The following is a 6,082-nucleotide window of genomic DNA, read 5'->3' on the forward strand; positions in this document are numbered from 1 at the left end:
AAAACAGATGACATGAGGCAAGAACAGTACAGGAGGGAAAGAAAAGGCAAATACATAGAGATATTTACATGTATATCTACATACACACACACACATGAATTAAGAAAGGAAAGGAAGATGGGAAGATTTGTATTAATGTATTTATTTAACGGTTTTGACAACTGCCTTAATGAGGCTATAGTAGAAGTTGTGTGCTGTACACAGCTCATGCATCCACAGAACACCACAAAAAGCAACTGTGCTCTAAATGGCATGGGACTTTCATCCCCTCGGTATAGTCAATTATTCTCAATGCTGCTTTTCCAAGCATGTCACACCTGAAGGATTTTTGTAACTACTGGTAGAATTGGCAGCTAGCATGCCTCTAGACATCACAAATATTTGGAAACTTTACATCTAGAAAATATTAACAAGGTACCATTCTAATGCCAGATACCTTAAAAAATGAGCATTGTATTATCCGAAATTATTTTATTGATATGTTATAGATTGTTTTTAATAATGCTTTGGGATTGACAGGGAGGTTTATGGTTTTGTTTTTTTTTACCAACTCATCATCTAATATGGACAGACACCAAAGGTGTCTGAAATTAATAAGATTAGGAACAACAACTAGACCCAAAATCACTCTTACTAACAAAAAAAAATACTCTGAAACTTTTAATAATGCTCAAATGTGTTTCTAATAATAGGATATAGCAATCCTGCCTTGTTTTGTATAATCTCCACAATTCTGGGGAAAAATTAAATTTATGCTCTAGTCAATTCAAGATAAAATCCTGTGCAGCTTGGGGATCCATGCTGGTCTGGCCCAGCTGGAGGATGGATGGGCAGAGATCCCGCACTGTGGGAAGAGAGAAGAGTCGTGACATCAAAACGGCAGGTCACATGGGGAGGAGAGCTGAGCTGCCTCTCAGACGGTCCCCAGGTAGAACCCATCGCTCATGCCAGAGACCTACGTAGAAGAACCTGGATGAAGAGCAACTGGGAAAAGTCAAAACAGCCACTTCTCAGAAAAAAAGTGGGAAGTTGCGGTGGACTCGACTGTGTCCCCCAGTTTGGACACGTTCTTGGTCTTGGTCTGCATTCCGGTGGGTGTGGCCTCATTGTGAGAAGATCTCTTCAAGATACTTCTTCAGTTAAGGTGTGGCCGCATTGAATGGGGTGGCATTTTAATCCAGACTGCTGGAGTCCTTTATAGACAGAGGATCCAGGAGAGGTAAACAGAGAGAGAAGCCAGGAGGGACAGCGGTGTGCTTTGCCGCGTGACGAAAAAGCCAAGGACCACGGATCACGGGACCCAGCCCCAGAATGCCAGTCTTTGGGAAGAAAGCATCGCCTTGCTGATGCCTCAGTTTTGGACTTCTCCATCTTCAAAACCATTAGTTAATAAATTCCCTCTGTTTAAGCCAGTGCAATTCAAAACTGGAGCATCAAAGTCTAAGTAACTGATGGGACATAAGAGGGGAAAGAGGTTGCCTTCCCCTGCAATGATAGTTGGAACATGAAATAAAGTTACCTAGCAGTGAGATGGATCAGATTATACTTGAAACCAGAAAAACAGCATCAGTATACACCAGACACTCCACAGTTCCAGCAAATACCAATACGGGAAGCAGAGTGGGCGAGGAAGAGAGGCTTGTTTCTGTAAGTGTTCCAGAGCAACCAGGAGGATGAACTCTACCAGCTGCACTTTCACTGAGGTGGAGTTCCTGGAAGTAGAAGGTTGGGTTGGAAACAAGTAGAGTATCTTTGTTATTGTTATTGTGATGTTATTTTCATTCTCCGCCTAATGTGGACAGGGAAACATAAATTTTACTTAGAAAATACAAATGACTGATCTAAACCTTTGGTGTTCTTTATGGTTATGCTAATTAGTAACTGGACATACCCTCTGAGGAGGCAGAGTGAAAATACCAAGCCACTTGTTCTCTCCACACTGCACCACCCACTTCTAACCAACCACACGGGTGGGCCTGGCAGAGACATGGAGAAAGAAGGACATAATCACAAGTTGCATCTACTTACCTTAGCATGGTACAAAAAGTAGAAGCGATAAATCCAGTTATTTAGAACCCATGGTAATGATAGTTTATGATTGAAGATTGGTAGGTGTGATGGAGGATAATTGGGGGAAAAGGGACATGATGGAAAAGTTTGGGGAAATATACAGTTTAAAAATGAGCTATATAATTTTGTTGTGCATTAGGAGAAAAGAGACGTTTAAAAATAAGTCATATAAAAAAGTAAGGAGGTCCTGCCAAATTATTAGAAAGAAAACTTATGAGAATGAACCAGACACTATTAGCAAGCTTTGCTGCAAACAAAAAGCATCAAAATTTCTGTCTGTGAGACATGGCTTTCTCATGACAGAGACAAGGAGCAAGGAAGCTGACAAAGACTTGCAATGTCTTTTAGAAAGTTGGTTGGACATAATATACCTCACATTCACATACATTCATTTGGCTCAATCAAATGACATAGCCAACTCCAAAGTCAATGAGAAGAGAGATTATATATGCCTTCGAAGGAAAGAGGGTATGAAAAAAAATGAAATAATAAAATCTATTACACAGTCCTAGCAGAGATTAAAATATTTCCTAAAATAAACAATGTAGTGCCACTGATTAATAGACAAAAAGGTCAATGAAACAAGATAGAAAATTCAAAAATAGACACACATGCTCATGATATTTTAGCAAATAATAAAGATGACATTTCAAGTTAGTGGGAGAAAATTCAGTAAAAATGCTAGGATAATTAGATATTTGTGGAAAATTAATACATATCTCACAACTGACATTCAGGGATTACCAGCTGGGGAAGATTTTTAAACCTAAGAAATGGAAACAAAGTATTAGAAAGGAGTGCGGCAGGAAGCAGATGTGGCTCAATTGATTGGGCTCCCGTCTACCACATGGGGGGCCCTGGGTTCACTTTCCAGGGCCTCCTTGTGAATGCAAGCTGGCCCGTGCCCATGGAGAGCTGGCCCAGCAAGATGACACAACAAAGGGAGACAAGCATACACAGAAGAACACACAGCAAATGGACACGAACAGCATACAGCAAGCAAGCAGCAAGGGGGGTGGGTGGATAAATAAATAAAATAAATCTTTTTAAAAAAATGGAGTGTGGTAAGCTCAAGGATTTCAGGGTTGGTCAAAGGAAAGGCATAACCCTGAGAAGGCCGCAGCACACGAGCTTTATTTGGGTGTTGCTCTAAGTTGCATGAGAAGAGAAGTTACTCCCAGTAGGAGAGCTTCCAGAGGGTGCAAGTCCATAGCAGATGGGCATAGGGCAAGCCAATTCCCGGTGCAGAGGGGAATTGAGAGGGGGCTACGTGTCTAAGTGATGTCACCCAGCAGCATGGTGGGGGTCCCTGGGTCAGAGAGCTTGGAAAGGCTGCAGGCTTTTAGGATGTTTTATAGCCACAAGGTCTGTCACATCGATGGCTGGCAGATGTTAGCAGCCAGGCTCTAAATAGCTAAAACTACATTTATTTGGACTATTTTGAGAACTATTGGATGTGTTAGAAATTGTGTTTGGTGTCAGCAGGCTTTGTGCTAACAAGACTGAGCTGGCTGCCAAGAAATCAGCACCCACCAGAGCCATCTTTGGCCCATGTGTGAACAGGGGGCAAGGTGATTTTTTTCATAGTCTTTGAGAGAATTCAATTCTGAGTAAGACACAAAATCCAGATGCCATAAAATTAAAGACTGAAAAATTGGAAAACAAAAATAAATAAATAATGTTTGCAAGGCTAAAAGCAGCCCACGGTGAACAGACAAGCAACAAATAAGGAAAAGCGTGTAAAATATTCACATAAAGAAAAGGCTAGTATCCTTAATATATAAAGATCTAGACACCAAGAACAGCCCCCCAAAAAAATGAATCAAAAAATGAAGCTGAAAAGATATTTTACAGAGAAGGAAATTCAAATGAACCTTATATAATAGATACTAATCCTCACAAATAAAACCAGAAAGGCAAAATAATCCTTTCAATGTTTTATCTGTCAGACTGCCAAATTTCAAATGATTGATAACACCCTGTTGACACAAATATGAGTTAATCAGCCCTTTTGTGTTGTGGGAGAGAGTGTAAATTTGTTCAGCTTTTGTAGTGTATTGTGCAGTAGTTACCAACATTTAAAATAAAAATGCCCTTTGGTCAACAATTCCAATTTCAGGAATTTTGTGCAAAGATATATTTGCACAAATATGAAATAATGTATGCACAAGGATATTTACTATATCATTTTTCCCCATTTGCACCTCAGAGCACAGAATTGAATTAGCCCTAATCCTTGTTCAGGACATATTTTCATTATTGGTCCATGAATAACCTCTTTAATTAGCTCTTTCAAATGAATTCAAATAATGTAATAAGTGTCTAATAAACCACCAATGAAATAAAAGCTATGACCTATGGATAACCATATAAGACCTATTTCCCTTCTTCTTGCTTATCCCACCCAAGTAACTCTTACTCTGGAATCATCCTCAAAATTTCCTTTCTCATCATTTTTGGAGTTTAATTGCATCTATATATACTCATATATATATAGGTGTATATTTTATTTTTTATATACTATTTAAATATATGTGTATTATATATGTATGTATGTATTATAGATGGTTTAGTTATTATAAGTGTCTAATCTTATGGGATTTAGTTTTTCACTTAATATTTTTTGCTAAAAATCTTCCATTTTTTTGCATGCAATTGTTTTGAGATCTGACAATATTCCATTGTGAAATATAATATGCTATGAACATTCTTGTTCATGTCTCTCATTGAACATGTGTGAGAGTTTCTCTTGGGTATATATCTAGTAGTGGAAATAAATATTTAACTCTAAGTTAAGAAACTGTCACTGTACATACAAGATAACAGATCTTACAGTGATGAAAGACACAATATACAAAATTTTATTTCAATTATTTTTTAATTTTTCTTTCTGTATTTTATTTTTTGTTTTTAAACTTATTTAAATTATTTTTATTTTATTATTAATTTTTGGGGGGTTTTTTGGCTTCATTTTTGGAGAGGTTTTGGATCACAGAAGGGTCATAGCTGGAGGAGGGGAGGATCACTGGTGTGGGGTATCAGTGATTGGGCAATGTGTGGGAGGGGTACACATGGGGCATGCCTCTAAGGCATATGAATATAGTCAGGTGTTCATGGGATGTTGTCTTGGTTGGTGGAGAACCCCACAATAGCCAAAAGAATATTGAATTCCCATCCTTGGGAGTTCTGCTACATTCTCCAATGGAACATCAAGAATCCCGAGTGCACAGGTAGCACCTAGTGAAGGAAGACAGACCATTACACCAGATCCTTGATATTCATAATTATACTTATGAACCTTTACTCGTGAAATTAAAACTTAGCCTAATATTATATATTTACTAAGCGTCACCTCCTGAACGTCTTCTTCTTGCCTCCCTAAACCAAACTCAGCATGTAAATGCACTACCTTCCTCCTGTTGTGAGACATGACTCCTGGAGATGAGCCTCCTTGGCACCAAGGATTATTATCAAGCATCAATTAGCAATGCATCTGGAAAAAGATCCTGACCAGAAAGGGGAAATATTAAATAAAAAGTTTTTATGATGAAGAGATTTCAAAGTGAGTTGGGAGGTCATTACACTTATGCATGTCACAGCAGTATTTCATTGACTTGCACAGTAAACATTGCTTGAAATAGCAGGGTCCTGAGGTCTCTAGAGACATCTAGACACTATAAGCAGGGCAGACAGCTCAGGAATTCAGCACCCTGTCAGTGGGCCTTACGCTGGAATTTATGCTTTCCAGTATAACAGACAGACCTATTTACAGTTTTGCTACACATTGTTCTTTTGTTCTTTTTATTTGAACCTATAATTAGCACTATACTTGTCAAATATATTACCCAGAAACTTAAGTCTTGGCTCTATTCATGTGACTGTTATGCCCTGAATCTCAGCAGAATTGTAACATCTACTCTCCAGTTCACTGGACTCACTCAGGACAATTAACAAGGAGATGATGGACAATGTCCGTCCCACAGAACAGAGAGTGTCTGCAACTGCAAGCAAA

Source organism: Dasypus novemcinctus, chromosome 25 (assembly GCF_030445035.2).
Source record: "Dasypus novemcinctus isolate mDasNov1 chromosome 25, mDasNov1.1.hap2, whole genome shotgun sequence".
Taxonomy (NCBI): Eukaryota; Metazoa; Chordata; class Mammalia; order Cingulata; family Dasypodidae; genus Dasypus; species Dasypus novemcinctus.